Source organism: Aptenodytes patagonicus, chromosome 6 (assembly GCF_965638725.1).
Source record: "Aptenodytes patagonicus chromosome 6, bAptPat1.pri.cur, whole genome shotgun sequence".
Lineage (NCBI taxonomy): Eukaryota > Metazoa > Chordata > Aves > Sphenisciformes > Spheniscidae > Aptenodytes > Aptenodytes patagonicus.
In genome coordinates, this window is record NC_134954.1 from 32847327 (window position 1) to 32864359 (window position 17033).

A 17033-nucleotide genomic window follows, 5' to 3' on the forward strand; every position below is an offset into this window, starting at 1 on the left:
CTGAATGCAGGAGCTCCAGCTGAAAGGTTCAAATAGGTTGAAGTTTTCTAGTGAAGTTATTTCCTCCCACCCAATGGACTTTTTTGCACTATCAAAAGTTTTTCTGAAAAGAGTCTGCTTTCCTTAGACATTTGATTTCATCTTTTAAAATATCTCCAAAGGTGGGGGGAGGAGGTAAAAATTTTTAAAATTTTAAACCATTGCAAACTTATAATTTTCACTGAAAATCTAACCCTCAACAAATTATGGATCTTGGGTGGAAAATTTTGACTGAGACAGTTTGGGGCTTTTTTTCTTTTTCTTTTTTTTTTTTTTTTAATTGTAAATCCACACAGAGCCTTGCTCGCTGCTTTATTTGCTCTGACCACCTCCATAAAAAAATTGAGAGAGTTCAATTGTTGGTTGTGAAATGCATCACATAGTTTTTCTAATGATTTTTCAACAGAATGGCTTAAATTTTCATACCTCATTGGAAAAAAAAATACAATGACTTTTTCATTGTCTTTCTTTTTCCCCTCTGTGCTGCCCTGCACAGAAAAAGTGTCTTTTCAGACCAAGGCTGGAGGGTTGTTGAACAGGTGTTGTGCGTGTCCACCAAAGAAACTGTTGCCAAAGTAGAAAACCTTTCATAAAAGTTGAAAGCGGTAAGGTTTTTTTTAACGTATCTTGTGCTTTTTCTTGAACCTGTGCCTTGTAGGGTGGGCATACCTTAGACGGTATGCTCTTTTGCTCTGAGATACATAGCTCTTCCATGCAATGCTTGCAAGTGGGAAAGGGGCATGTGATCCCTGCTCTGAATATCAAGTTGAAAAGCAGCTTGAAATGGCTTTAAAAGGTGGAAGAAGAGCCTGGGAGCTGAATTTAGGACAGAGCTCCCTTCCAGGGGCCTTCCCAGCCCCCTGCTCTGGGAAGAACTGCAAAAACTAAACTCCTTGGGAAAATGCACTTACAAGTTGTTGTTGTCATCATTTCAGCTGCCATATTAAAAAAGAAAGAGAAAGATCCTCCAAAATATTTCCTTTCAATAAAGGGCCTTCTTTCAGCAACAAAAAAAGACAATTCAAAGGAATATTTCAGGCAGCTGTTTTTAATTAACTCATGTGATCAGCTGGTGGAAGAATTAAATTAGAGTTGCTTGATTTTATTATGGGTCCATTTTATCTACAGACCAACAAAGGTTAGAGGCAAAGCCTCCATGGAAGGGCCTGATCCAGAGCGTACCGGAGCCTTGGAAAGTCTCCCTCTGATTCTCAGCATCTTTCAACTGGGCTCACTGGTAATTTGAAATCTGCCTCTCCATTTATCAGCTCCATATCTTGAACTGAGTATATTCTACATGAATTTATTTTTAATCTTGTGCTGTGGTGCAATGGGCTGCTTGGTGAAGAGGCTTTATACACCCAACGTGTGTGCTTTTTTGGGAAGATAATTACATGAGTTCAAAGTCTCGTCAGCCAATCGTATTTTGGTATTCATGCAAGCTGTTTCATAATGCCGTTTTGAACCCTGTTGGTGGCATAATTAAGATTTAATTAAATACAGAAATAGAAACATGTTGTTCATTTGACCATCTGTGAGTCAATGACTACAGTGGTTTTCTAAGTTTCTACACTACATGCTGTTAGCGAGTGTTTCATATTATTTTCCATCTCCCCAACCATACTTGCACGTTTTCAGAGCCACTGAAGAGCCAAAGCAGATATTATAATCTTGTGTTGATGATCGTCTCTTTCTGTTGTTCTTAGCTATTGATCGTATTGAGCAAAGTCAAACCTTTCAAGTGTAGCAAAAGCTGCTAAGACGATGGGGAACAAGGATGCCAAAGAAACGATAGCTTAATCCAAAGATAAAAAGAAACAAGGGGGTGCATTTTGTTCCCTGCATTTTTTTGATGGTTGGATGTCCAAGCCAGCAGCACTCAGGCTCCCATAATAATAATAATAATAATAATAATAATAATAATAATAATACAGATACTTGTATTTTTCTCAGAGTCTTCCTACAGCACCTAGCACGAAGCAGCCTTGTTCTCAGCTGCAGGACAGATATCACAGCGATGTTCAAACTGTGGCAATAGTCAAGTACCCAAAGTGCACGTCAGGGCCCCAGAGTACCGGCTTCTACACAAACCCGAGCTCAGAAGATGTTTAGCTGATGTGCCCAAAATATGCATTTTTTGGTTTGACAAAAACTATTTGTGAGTTGGTGTTGAATATAAGTTAGATTTAACTGAAAAGGGTGGGGTTTTCCCTAATTGAAACTGGTTTTTTGCTGAAACTTTAGAAGGCAAATGTTTTGATTTCAACAAGATATTATGAGACTAAATTTGGTTAAATGTTGTGTTTTTAAATAGTGTAACATTCACCCCAAGCCAAAACTGAAACATTTGTTTCAGATACAATGAAATGTCATGTTTGATCTGAAGATTTCTTTCTCTACTGTTTTCTGGTTTAAGGGATAAAAGAAAAAAAATGTTTGCATTAACTCAAATATTTATGCTTTCTTGGATTTTTCTTGGGGAGGAAGAAAGAGGTGGGGTCAACCACCAACCCCCAAAATAAATGCTTTACAAAGTTCTTGCTGAAGCACCTACAAAAGCATAGAAGAGGGATTTGCCTTTGCTCCTGTTGATTCCCTGCTTTACAGTCTACCAAAATAGGTTATACATTTTCTTTACTCACAATACAGCTTTTAAAATCAGAATTTTAATACATCTGATTAATTCCTTTTTCTATATTTACATGCCTTTTATTTCTTGTTTTCACTCACTTTTTTTTCTGCTTTGGGGCACAGATGAGGGTGACCGATCAGGTTAGCAACGGTAGAAGGATGCTTTGGAATATTTTAGAAAATGTTTCAGAAAGTGAACATTTTCCAAGAGGGGGGGAAAAAATATGTGAAAAAATACTAGTGGTTTATTTCAGCCTGAACAAGAATGGATCCATGTGCTTTCACTGTCATGATCTTGATAGACAGGAGAGTTTATTTCAATGCTTTACGGTAATGTTCTTGCTAATGATGCTCTCTCATGAGCATGTAAAGGATATGACTATACCATCTCTTCTGACTCTAAATTTATCTCAGTTTCCATGAATTTTCAGAGCTCCAGAAATTACTATTAGTTGCCATATTCTTCCACCTGATTCCAGCTGCTTGCTAAATGGATTGGAGGTGGGAAGTGATTCTGGTGCTTCAAAGCTCACTGATGGGCATTTTGGTCCCCACCATCGTCAAGTGGTGACAACAGCCCTGTGATCCCAATTTCCAAACCAACCTTACTCTCCTCTTGCTACAATATGCCCCAGCCATCTCTGGCTCTGCTGCTGTTCTTCATGCCTTTATCACCATCCACGTCACATTGTGTAGAGCTCCTGGGTCCCAGTGCATCAGCAGGTTTTGGCAATGCATCAGCAGGTTTTGGCAATGCATAAGGAGGTGCTCCAAGGAGCTGCAGGGAAGGGGGCTATTAGCACTTGTCTGTTCTTGAGACTCAAGGACATATTGCTGAAAGAAGGATCTAATGTAACAAGGACTTGCTTTCATTCTTATGCCCATCCCCTATTTTAACGATATTTGAAAGTCTCTGCTGGTCCACTCCGTGGAAAGCCTTGGGATTTTGCAGGTGTTAGGACAGCAGGAGTTTTAAAATGATTTGTACTCTGTCTCTGTTGCTGTTGAAATCACCGGTCAAAGTCTTGCTAACATTGCCAGGCTCAACACCAAGCACTTTAGAAGAATCCCACCTTTGCTTCAACAAATGCAGTTTGTGCTGAAAATGAGCAGAAAATGTCCATTTCGCAGCTGTGCCCCTTGCTTTGCAGCCGATGAGTGGATGGCACGTCGCTTGCCTCCAGCTCTGATTTCCAGCAGACGGGGATCTGGCTCAGCACGCAGTACTGAACAGTGCTGCCAGCCCCATGCTGAGATGCACTGTGGGGATGGACGTGAGTCAAGAGGCTTAGACCCCCCCAGCCCTGCAGGCGCTACCTCCTCGCCAAAGCACCCCAGGAATGAGCAAACCTATGCGAAATGCAGAAGCAGCTCATAAACACCTGAAGTCATTTTCAAAGGGCAGATATATAAACTAACATATTACTATTGCACAGCGATATCTGTAATTTATTTCAAGTGATCAGCCTGTAATTTGAATTATTATTTCAATTTTGAATATCTTTTCATTTAAAAAAAATACAGTGCATGAATATTTATTGTCCTCAAAGTAGAGCTTAGCTACGTCTTGTTACTTGATGTCTCTTTAAGTTATCCCTGACACTAGGCATGTACAATGAAAAATATATGCAGCATGTATGGCTGTGGCTGGGAAACAGAATTTCCTCCAGTAGAATTTGCCTCTGGACAGACGTGGTTAAAGTCACCTTTCTGCCTGCCGGAGCAGATGGGCTCCTGTAGTCTCTGACTTCCCTGGGCAATGCAAGAAATTATGAGAGGCAGAAGCGGGACCTGCGTTTCTGCATTATTCAACTTTGTATCCTCTCCCAGTTGCTATTAGAAATGGTTGGTCAGTTTTTAAAGTTGGGGGTTTTTTTTAACAAAATTAAATTTTCCATGGGAAAAGGTGTTTTTTTCCCCCTGCATTTTGATTCCTAAATTAGGAATGTAAAATCAAAAATCGGTTACAAACAAAAGTAACCTCAGTTTTTATTAAATATTTTCAGTTTGCTGTAAAATCAGTGTTTGGCTTCCGGGAATACATGTATTGTGAAGGAAAACATTGCATTTATTTTTGGGGCAGGTACATTCAATTCCATTTTTTATGAATTGTCTAACACCAGCAATTAAAATAGGAAAGATGATTGACATTTCCCTTGCAAAAGCTGCAATTTTCAAGCAGCTCAGCTCACTTTTGAAGTTGTTGATTCATCTTTGACCTAGTGGAGGGACACATTTAAACCAGGCTTTATTTAGGGTCCTGTTTAATCCCGCATTGAGCATGGAGGGTATTAAGACCCCGTGAGCTGTGTTACTGGGGTGGCAGGGACCTTGCTGGGGTTTTTATCTCTAACTACGCACTGCGAGGAGTTTTCCTGAGCTCAGAGGAGCTGCTCAGGGGGAATAAAACGGAGGACATCGAATAAATCGCCGCAGGATCAGGCTCGCTGTGCGTAAAGCACTGTCGTAAGCAGTAATGTTTTCCAGGTTCACGGCCTCAGCTAGCTGCAGCTATCCGCCGAGCATCTTTTTAATCTGTTTTGACTCTTGCAGTATTGACAGTGTTGCTTCTAAAACACAGTATTTTGGGAGGAATATTTTCTTCTAATGTTTTTCTCCCCCTTGCAGTTTCTAAGTGGAAAGGACAGATGTTTATTTGCAAACCGGTGAAGAATACTGTGGTATTTTCCTTTTTTCTTTTTTCCCCTAGATATTTTTTGGCACAGCTATGAAGTAATTTTTAAAAAATATATAATAGTCGCAAATGCTTAAAATTCTGCTGGTGTTGTGGTTCCCAGAGGGACCTCTCCCAACTGCAGCCCCCATGTGCTGCTACCATGAAAATCTCCTATTTTCCTCTAAACTCTGGCACACCACATTCCATAAAATTTGCACAAAAAGTGTCTTTATTATAAGCAAAATCTGGTCAGTCAGGTATTTAACTGTATCAATAAACATGCCAATAGAGCTGACATTCCCTTCTCAGGGAGAGCTGGAGGGTTGTTTTAAATATATCTATGGAACATCCCGAGGGCTGGTTTACAATGGAAGTAGGAAAGGGGGGAGAGTATATTTAGCTATTTGTTGTCTCTGCAAGGAGATATGCAATATGTACACATTCAAACAGGTTTATATCCACATGCCTGTAATTATCTGGTCTTTCTCTTCTGAACATGAAACTTCAGGATTGTAGTGGTCCGCAAGCCTCACGTTAAAACATTATGCCTCTGTCTCTGCTGATAAGAGCATTTCCTGTATTTAGGCATGGTTTAAACTGAGCTTTCCATGTGAAATAAATGGTTATTTCATAGGGGTATGATTCCTATGTCATGATAAAGCTCATTTGCAAAATATGCCATCCCATGTCCAAACAGCCAAAACTCAGTTCCAGATTCAGGCATTTTCTCAGATGCCAAACGAGCAGGTCCAGCCACAGTAATTACAGCAATATTCTGACCCGAACACCTGGGGACACCAAAATGTACTGAAACCTGTATTTATGTCTGACATATCATTTTAGATAAATTGTCAGTGACAGGTACATTATTCAACTGCTATCTTATATTTGACATATGATAAAACATTTTTAAGTGCTTGGATGTCTTCTAGTGAAAGATGTTGTGAAAGTGCAAAGTGTTGTGGTTATATTGAATGTGAAATAAAAATAAAGGGTGTTGTATTTTGGCTCTTCCTTACAGGAGGCAAGGAGAGGAGAATATTTTTATGTTAAAAATAATTTGCAATCCGGAAATAGAATGATGCAGCATAACAAAACAAAATTCCTTTGCAAGCTTCCCAGTAGAATATATATTTTTTTTATTTAATGGAGTTAATCCTTGTTTGTTTACCTTCTTGATTATATTAACCAGCAAGGTATTGATTAAAGGCAGGAGTGTAGCTCATGCTAATTATATTTAAACCCCCTGAACCTGTTTCTTTTTAGTGAGAGATGATTACAATAAACACACCTGCACCATTTTACAAGCAGGCTCGGTCCTGGCTTGGGATACCACGCTGCTGGGAAAAGCCAGGACTTAACCTTGCTTGCGGACGCCTTTGTACAAAACGTTTTTTCCCAGCAATCTGGGAGCTTCTGTGTGCAAGCGTGCGGGCACGCTGCATCCGTGAGGGTGCTGGTTGTGGGAGGAGGACAGCTCTGGAGGGACTGGAGCAAGCGGCTTGTTGGGTCTTGATTGAAAATTGAAAATTATTAAATGCTACAGTTGAATTCCCTATATCTCTCAGTGTATAAAGCAAAGGCTAACCATGCTTATATGTGAGCGTGTGTATGCTTACATTAACATCTGCACCGAGCGTGGCAGTCAACGTCAACTGACTCTAAAGTACCCGTTCTGGTGTTAGCCTAAACCAGTACAAACCGTTGGCCCTGCCAGTTTATACATGCTCAGGAGCTGCTGTCTTGTTATCTTGGAGCATATAAATATTCTCAGAGAAACTAGACTCTCCTTCTGTGTGCTGAGTTTAGATTGATATGCAACAGATTTAAAAAAAAAATACTAGCCAAAGCTAATTCACCGCAGCAGAGTGGTTTGGGGAGATAACATCTTATATTCCTGCTGTTTAATTAAAACCAGATTTTTATTTGCCATACCTTTTAATTAAAGAGGAACAAGATATTTGCCCTCCTAAGGCATCTGGTTGAGTTTATGAAATCTGGGGGGGGTTTGTTATTTTTCATTTTAGTTTGAGATTCAAATGCACCAATCCACTCCACCACAGCTTTTATCGAAGGGAGGCTAGACAGCTTTCTCCTCAACTCTGGAGGCAGAGAGACATTCCCCTCCGGATTCAAGCTGATCTGCTCACAAAGCAGGAAAAAAAAAAGCCCTCCCTGCAGCTGTGAAATTGAGCTAGCAATAAGTAGTAAGGTAACAGAAATCACAAAGCAAAAGAACAGGAAAAAAAGAAAATCTGAGTAAGCCAAAAACCCCTTCCATTGCTGTTTATTCATGGTCTTAAATTTATTTAAGCAGTGAGAGAAAGTATTTTTTAAAATACTTATTTTGCATTCATGTGCTAGCCAAGAATTAAAACAAATTCCCTGAATTCAATGCAGTTTTCTAACTGTTTTTATTGCTTTCAAAAGATCAGTATTTGTATTAGTTAGGAATTTGGTCTCACTCCTAACTATTTGTGCTAAACACCTTCAGAAGAGAGGGTGCTCGGCTCTTCCTTAGATAATGTTCAGTTTTATGAACTCTCTCAAAAGATAAGGGCAGCACATTTTAACATCAAAATAACCAAGGTTAAGATCGCTACAGATTTTACTTGAATGTTCCAAGAGAAAGTTATTTTGATAGGGTGCAGTTCTTCCTCTGCGGCACTTAAGATACCTTGAAAGTTGGTAATTTATATTTTTTTTTTTATCAGCAAAACTTTAAAGGGTTTGCTGACTTCTTTCACTGATTTAATTTTGCAGTTTTATAGGATTTTTAAGTTACTATTGATTTTTAATGTTATTAATTCAATTCACTGGGAAGATACCAACCGTGTATTACTTTCATTTTGCGAAGCAGTTCAGTTTCAGCGCTGGCTCGGAGTCGCGTGTTTTGCTGATGTTTTACCCCATGGAGAATAGCTGGGCTGTTGAAGAGCTGTGCCAGGATCAGTTCATGAAGATGTAAGAGTCAATAGAAGAATATAATGTGGAAAAGGAAAATAGAGTTCTTGAAACACCTTTTCTGATTTTTGTTTGGCGTGAGGATTTTTCACCCCCTGGAAGCAGATCCGTCATTCTGCTGGGGCAGTGTAATGTTTCTAAGCCTGAAGTTTTCATACTGTCATGATGCTGCAGAAATCCTAGCCCGTGGTGTCAGAAGGATAGTTAGATAGTATCTATTGGAAACTTACTGATAATATGGAATTACCTTCCTGGAAAAGGTTGATTTAAGAGTGTAGCACGTGTTTCAACAGCAGAAAGGAAAACTGATCAGCTACTTAATGTAAGGTGTTGATCCATCAAAACACAGGAGTCTATCCTTTGTACTAATACTCGCTGAAATCAGCTCAACCTAAACACACGCTTATATTTAAGCATGCACTTCATCATTTTCCTGGGCTGCTGGATTGGGACTAAAGAGCAGAAATGCTGCAAACCAGCCTGTTAGGTGGGCAAAAATCTGTGCAAAGGCTTGTGCTAGCTGGAAAGTTTGCCTCAGTATTGCAAGCTTGCTATTGCAAACTTGTCTTGCTGTATCACCCAAGACTCTTAAATACGGTGGTGACTTTGGGTGGGTTGGTGTGTACCTCCACAGGAGGAGGGAAATGCGGGATGAGGGAAATGAGTACGGTATTAGAAGTATCTGATGTGATTTAGACAGCGTGAGGAGAGAGGTGCTTGCAGCAGGGAGTGTGCAAGTCGAAAACCTTGGGAATTGCGGGTCTGAAATGCAGGTACCTGAATAATGAGAGGATTTAATGTTTGTTGAAAACCAGGTCTCAGATTAGCTCACTGGTTGGGTCTAGTGCTATAACATCCAATAATGGTTGCTACAGTTCATATAACTTTATTGTCCTCCGGAGAACTGTGTAAATGTTAGCTTGGGAAATCTCTCTTGCATGCTCAAGCAGGATGTGTGTGTGCGTGCACGCCTGCATGCGATTCAGCATAGGGGGTATCAGGATCAGGTTCCCCTCTGAGGAGCTTTGCGGCCATTTAGCAAAAGTCCCTCTCTGGGAATCCCAACTTAAATCTTGCTCCGTGACCTAGGAAATGGGTTTTTGATAAACCTCATCTGAGAGCATGATTTGTCACTGGAGGGGCAGTCAAGAAGGAAACCTGCTGGGCACTGAAATGCTGTGAAAACACTTGCTGCAAGGAAAGGTCCACCAGGCTGATGTCACTTCATGACTGATAATTGCTGATCTCTGTATGTGAAGTTTTATTATTCCCTCTTTTCCTATCCCACATTTCCATGAGACAGGGATGCATACATGAGTGCATGTGCGCACTCCAAATAGCCAAACCTGTGATTGCCCTTCCCATTGCTTTGCTCCATTTTCATTTGTGTACAGCAGTGTCTAACGGGAACTGCTTGGGCTAAAATTTTCCATGCTTGGTGTCTGCCTCAGCTTGATTATTTTTGGAAAGTGCTTTTGGAGGAGATGGCTTAGCCATTTGTGAGACTGTGATGAGAGAAAGAGGCGTCTCGCCACAGGGCAGGCAGTCTCCAGGACCAGAGCAGGGTGTGCAGGGAACGGCATGCTGCTTTCTGGGGATGTTCAAAATCAGTGGATGCTCTGTCTGTAGACTATGTATGCCAGCTTGTGCCATCTTGGCTTCCCCGGTTGCTGTGCAAGTACTACACTGATGTTTCTGAGCACTGAGACACTGCAGATGGGAGCATTGTGAGGCTAAATAATATTTCAGGCTCTTTCTCTATGCAAGATTTGCAAATCAGGACTTGGAGAGAGGGCAGAAAGATTCATTAAAATGGCTTCAGAAAGATAAAACACATGGGATTTGGTTGAAGAGGCATATACTATAATCTAATTGCAGAGATACATAGCTATGCATACACTTCATCTGTATTTTTTTAACAACCATTTCTGTTTGCTATGTTCCCCGAGGTGATCTGCTTTGCTGGGGCTGACCTGGAGCAGGGTTGCTCTCAGGAGTCATCCTCTGCTTCTGGAAGAGCGAGATTTTAATCTTGTACCACGAGAGGGCAGTGCCTGCAGCTGGATTTCCCTCCGCTCAAACACCCTCCCGGTACGCGGGCTTTGATTGTTGGTGCAAAATAATATCTGATTTTGTTCCCTCCCCCGCCCCCTTTTTCCCCTCTCCTGGCAAGAAATTACTCTTGAGATTGGAATAACTTTGGCTCTGGTGTTTCCCTGTTCAAATGCACTTGGACTTAAGCAAACAGACTGGGTGGGAGTTAGACACAGTGGTTGTAAGTGCACTTTGTTCCCACAAAAGGAGCTAATGTGGCTTGGGAGGCTCTTCCCAAAGGTCAGAGCTTGCTGGTAAGCCCTATGGAAATATTCTGGGTCCATACACATGGATTTATTGAGGGTACCCAGTTGGGAAAGGAGGACAACGTGTTGGATTGTTGTAAGGGGACTTCCACAAGGCATTTAGGATGCTGACTATATATATTTAACCTCCTCTTGAAAGCCAATACTGACTACTTGTTTGCCTCCCTACATGTGCAAACTGACTATCTAGCTCCAAGGAGTGTCCACAGGGAGAGTCCAAGGTCCTGCTTTGACCAAGTAGTTGGCCCTGGCCAAGCTGCTCTATGGCCATGCAAAGGGAACAGACTCCTTGCCTTCCTTGCAAATTCTGACCTAGGAGCAAACAGCTGCTGCTGCAGATCCCAAGGCCCCACAGGACAACAGTACCTATAAGAAACCCTCAGGCAGTTGTAATTTCCTCCTGCTGCTTCCTTGGGCAAGCTTCTGGGGTCATATCCCATGCCTTTACACCAGCCCATGGTCGACACAGTGAGAGCATGGCCCACTGCCCAGGAAATCCTGCACAAAATGAAGGTTGGTTGTTCTGAAGGTGAATGAAGGTTGTGATGAAGTGCCAGTCATGTGAATAACACATCAGCTGTTGGGCCAAGAAAGTGGCCAGTGAAGCTGGGTAAGAAATACAAACTGTTAATAGCAGAACTGCTGCTGCTTCTACTTCACCAGATGGTTTTACGTGGACTGAGATTCACATGCAGAGACCTGCAAAGCTGTATGAGCACAATGTAGGAACTGCCACCAGCCACCATATGGCACCAGCTCTGGCTGCCATCCCACCTGCAAGATCCAGGTCAGACCATGGTGGTAGCACTCTTAGGTCCAGGGAGTTTCAGCATAAGAGGTACAGAGAAACTTTATTCTTCTCTGCAACAGGAAGGCATTGAAGAAAAGACTACCTGGGAGTTCCTTTGTTGACTGTCCTGCTCCCAAGGTACTAAATGTTCCTATTATTTGAGGAAAAACATTGTGTTTCCTGATCAACTGATGCTCAGCATCTGAAAAGGGACTGGTATGAAGACACAGTGCTTGGTGTTTAGCTTAGGGCAGAGGTTTAACACATCCATTCCCTGCAGTTCAGCCTCCTCCTCCTAAACAGATCTAGCAGAGTGTGTATGGTTGTATGAGCAGAGACAGCTACAGCCTGGGGTAATCCATCATCATGACAACAGCTGTGGAGCCATGTCCGACCTTCAGAGATTGTTATCCATTTGCAAACTGGAACTAGCCACTATGTCTGATCTTGCATTGCTGGAGTGAGATTTGGAAAGACAGCCATGAAGTGCAGCAGGATGATGTGCAGGACTATGTACAAAGCCAGTGTAAGGCCATCTCCTCTCATCCACCAGGAATGAGGCTGTGGTAGGGGCCTTCTTCAGACATCTTTACAGGATGCAGCTAACACTGGAGCCTCTTCTGCATGAAATGGTGGCTGGCTACTGAAATGCAATAAAAAACATCATTGTGCAGTTGAGCTGTTTCTTCATACTGAGAGATTTCTGCCTGTTAGGACCATGTCTTTCTTCATAACAAAATGTTGTGGTGCCACAACGCTTTGCTGTTGGGGTCTAGCCTCCTTTCTGAAGGCCCTGTCCTGAAAATTTCGGCACAGTCAACCAAACACTTGAAGAGCACCTTGCAAAGTGTCCAACTTCTGTACAGGCAATATGGGAGTGACCCTAAGAGGGTTCTCTTTAAATCAGGGCTGTGGCTGTGGGTTACTGGAAGGCAGTCCTGCTTCTCATTCATTTTCAAATCTTGAACACCACAGGTCAAGTAGCTTGTGAATCACAAGTTCTTCAGTGGCCAAGCTCTGGCAACACTTAAGAAGCAATATGAAGTTGTCCAATTGTCCAGTCTTGTTTCAGGTGAAATATGAAAGTCCTTTTTCCATGCTGGCATAGTAGGGCTCTTGGAAATGAACCTTGCTACGGTGGGTCTGTGGCAAAAAAAGGAAAAGCAAATTGTCCCTTCACCCCCAGGCCTGTCCTTTAAAGAAACTAGCAACATCTTCTCAAAAGAACAACTCCTCTCTTTACAGTGGGGATGTTCCAGAGTTTCCAAGCTGATGAAGGAGAACCATGGTGTATTGTTTCAGAAAGAGTCAGTAGTTTAGTTCTTGAGGAAGGAAGGTGTAACAAATCATTCTCACTTTTCTTGGCAAGGACCCTGGTGAGCTGGAAGCAGGGACCGTGTTTCAAGTGAACAATTCTTCTGCTGTTGATGGGCCCCTATGCTGGTCCTCAGAGGTTGCAATACGAGGGTACCATTCCTCAGCACCTCCTGGCTTCCTTCCATAGGAGGTTTGGCCATTGAATTTCTGGTGAGAGGATCCTGCTGCTTTGTTAAAGGACAAGGAAAAAGCAGAGCTGTTCTGTGCTGCGTTGCAAAGGAAGCAGAGCTGAAAAGACCAGGAAGGGGGGAGCCTGACTCTCAAACCAGGGAGGTCATTGAAAGCTGCTTTGAAAGTCAGTGTTCTCCTTTCGGAACATGCTGATGGAACTGAGGAGCCTCGCATAGGCCTCCATCTTCATAAAGTCATCTTAAAATCTTGATCTCTGCTAAGGTGTAATCTACTGTGTATGGGCTGCTGTACAATTAGGTTGTGTGTGTGTGTATAACAGAATCTATATAATTTATGGGAACTCTATAGTTGTTGTTCCTGGGATAAAATTTCAGGGTTCAAGAGGTGAGATGAAGAAACAGAAAAATGAGGGTAAATATCAGAAGTAGTTCCCTGGCAGAGAATCACATTGTGCTGCCACTCAAGCCTGTTGACAGGAGACCAGAAAACTGGGCAAACTGCTATCAAGCATGACACAGGGAATGAGCCAGAACTGGCAGGAGAGAAGATGGGTGGACATGGAGCATGTCTGCACACAGCAATTACCCTGCATTGACGTGGAGTGTAAAAGTAGTGCACAGAAATCATTGCCCCCCTGGGTCTTTCTGCCTTATAGTTCACTTCCAGGAGCTGAAGTGCAGTCAGAAAAAGGCAGGCTTATTTAAGAACAAATGTGCCCAGACCTGGAGCTGTTCAGGAATGGCTGTCCTGGAAAAACTCCCTGAAGGGCCAAGTTGCCTTTGTACCATTCAGCAAGAAGAGGACCATAGCACCAGCTTGGCTTCCTTCAGCCAGAGAGAGCTGATACCCTCTTCATTTGCTTTCATTCATCCCAAATGAATGGGATCATCAGAGAGGATGAAACAGACTGATCTGATGGCTTGACATGTTCACCATTTTAGCAGCCAGCTGCACCCAAATGATTTAACAAGACATCACCCAAGAAGCATCCTTTGGTTTAGCACCTTTGGCTGGTGCATCAGCTGTAACAGCCTTTCAGACTCCAGGTAGCTTGAGGAGGGCAGACAGAGGTGGACTGTCTCCTCCGGCCAGCATAAATCAAATGTGGCTCCACTGAAGGTGATGGAACGATACCAGTGTCAAAGCAGAGTGTGCATGAGGAGAAATAGCTTCACCAGATTTAATGGTGGCAATAAATGTATTGACTCCTACTTACTGATTCAAGAGCCAAGGATTAGAGTTTTAACTCCTGAAAGGAACATTTTTATTTCTGGTTTTGACTTCAACCCAAATCCCAGTTCTTACGTATCATGCTGCAGGATTTATTTGCTACAGTTTTTCCAAACTTAGAGTCATCATCAAATTCCAGCAGCCTGTTCCTCAAAGTCATGCCTTGTGCAACGATTCCTTGACAGCAGCAGTGATAGGTGGGAGTGCCTCCACAGGAGTGTGTTTCACAGAGCTTGCCAGCCTGCAGATCACAGGCCAGCTGCACTCAAACAGCTGGCAAGTCCCGTGGTGGTGTTGGTGAAACTGGGCTGCAGAAATCTCAGCAGATATTTCTGTCTTTCCTGGCATTGTTGTTTGAGCATGGAGCATCAGTGGTGGGAGTCTGCATATCAGAGGAGGACTTCAGCTTTAGCTGACAGCTACAGCTAAAGCCTTCCTTAGCTGGAGTCACCACGTTGAGGAAAATCTCTTTGTTCCAGGACAATTCTTCCTGCTTTTGTCATTAGGATGCTTTTGGCACTAATGTAATCTTCAGATTAGTTGTTGGTCCACAGCAAGAAGTGCACGAACCTGAGACATTGCCCAACATTACCTTTATATGAGTGTGCTTTCCTGCTGCTACTGCACACACCCAGCCTGCTTCAGAAGTAATTATCTAGGATTTCTTGGCTGCAGCAAAGGGCAAAGAAAGAGATTTCTGCTTGTAACCAGGTGCCTTCAGCAAATGTTTATTTGTTTCATAACTTGGCATTATTGTCTTGTATCCAGCACAGACCTCTGCTGCATTGTAAAGAAGGGCAAGGCAGATAGTCCAGTCTCTGATACCATTGAAACGAGGGATATCTGGAGCCAGGGATTTTGGACACCCAAAATTAGCTTGGTGTGAAGGACCTTTTATAACAGATATGTTCCCAAATGGAAGCTATTCCACTACTAGCCATGACAACACTAGAGATGCTGTTGTTGCTCCTTGATGACTACAGTGACCTGTGGGGTCTGTCTGAAAGCATCTTGGAGGGATGAGTCACAGCTCCCTGTTGCCATCAATAAGGACCCTGGAGAAATATACATCCTGATGAAAACTTGCAGAAAGCCCTGTTGGGTCTATTTGGACACTTTCTAAATAGCTGGCTTGATTCAGCCCTCCCCTTCCCATGTTGACACAGATAGTGCCATTTTTGCAGACACAGGATGGTAGTGTTATCTCAGGAGATAGGGACATGCAGATCTTTGCATTTCCCATTGGTGCAGAGCTGCAGGCTGGCAACCAAACTGCATAGATGGCTCAGCATCACGTCTTGGGCTGTTGAAAGAGCTTCCTCTGGCCAAAGGTGCTGGGGGCTGTGGCATTGGGATAGCCTGCTACCCTTGGTCTGCTGTGGAAAGGCTTTTCCGGCTTTGGAAAAACAGCGCATGGCTATTCCTGCCCCTGCATGCCTCAGTGAAAGCATGGGTCCTGGGTTACTGAGTGTGACTCTGAGATACGTACGGAGGTCTCTCAGCCCTGGGAGGATGTCTGTGGTCCCACTGATGAGACTGAGCCTGCCTTAATCTCGCCAGGAAGGTGGCAATGTGACGACTGCTCCCAGGTGTGCTGCAGAGCTTAGAGGCAATGGGCTGGATGGTTTCATTTCCTTTAGGTCCCAGCCAGGTGCTTGGGGATCCTGGACCCAAGCACCAAAGCATCTCTGACCACCCATTGCTGCTAACTGTGACACTTGTGCCACCTTCAGTGACACAGAGGATCAGCATTGCCAGAGCAGGTGGGAGGGAGGGAGAGTGTCAGGGTGGCTTTTTCTTGGTTAGTGTGCCATGCTCCTTTACAAAAGGTCAAGCAGTCCCTCTGGAAAGAGATGGAGAAAGCCTCCTTTTATTTGCCTCTGTCCTGCTATTTAAGAGTTAAGAGTTTGAATTCATGGTTGTATAAGTCTTACTCTTTGAGGTAAAGATTAAGGCGCATCTCCCTCAGAGCAGTGGCCTCCTCTGGGTGCCATCACAGGTACTTTCCTAGAAAAAAAACAGCCTCCTGCTTCTGTCTCCCTGCCAGGCAAACCTGGATCATATTATTTTCCCACCCTTTCATGAGTACAGAGGCCACCAGTGAGCAGTTGTGGGCCAGCAGGAGGATAGTGAGGAGACCCCGCCCATGCCCATCACTTGACCTGCTGGTCTTGCACAGGGGCCTCTCAAGGCTTGTGGGTCCCATCAATCTCATATTGCTTTCGTGTGAGTGGGTAGTCACTAGGGATTTAAAGTACCTCTCACTCTCTCCACCACTGAGCTTTGCTAAGCTCAGACTGTGAGATGAGCTGAAGCAGGATGATAACACAGACCTAGGTCTTTCAGGATGCAGAAAGGTGGACTCATATCCAAAAGATCAAGAAAGCATTGGGAGTGCTGCACTGATACACTGTACGTATTGTGTGGCCCCATCTGGAGCGCTTTAACGTTGCAGGAAAAATAGAGGTGGCTTCAGTATTACTAGCATTGCAACCCAACTGGAGGTCCCAGCTGGGTTCCTACGAGGCATTGCCCAAGAGCACACAGCAAAGCATTTGTGGGTTTGGAGGGACTGTCAGGTAAACAAAGGAGCAAGAGGAGAGTGGATCAACACGTCAGTGACGTGCCCCAAGTCATGCAGATAAAGTAGAAACAGGAACCTCAGCCATGTGCCCTGATTTCCCAGCCAGGTCTGTGTCTGCAGGACCTGCTGCATTTCTAGCAAAGGAGAGTGACAGATTTGGGAAAAAAACAATTATTTCATATTTTAGAGATTGTAGAGGTTTATATTATTTACTTATTCAGGTAAAATCCAATAGGTATTTTTGTGGTG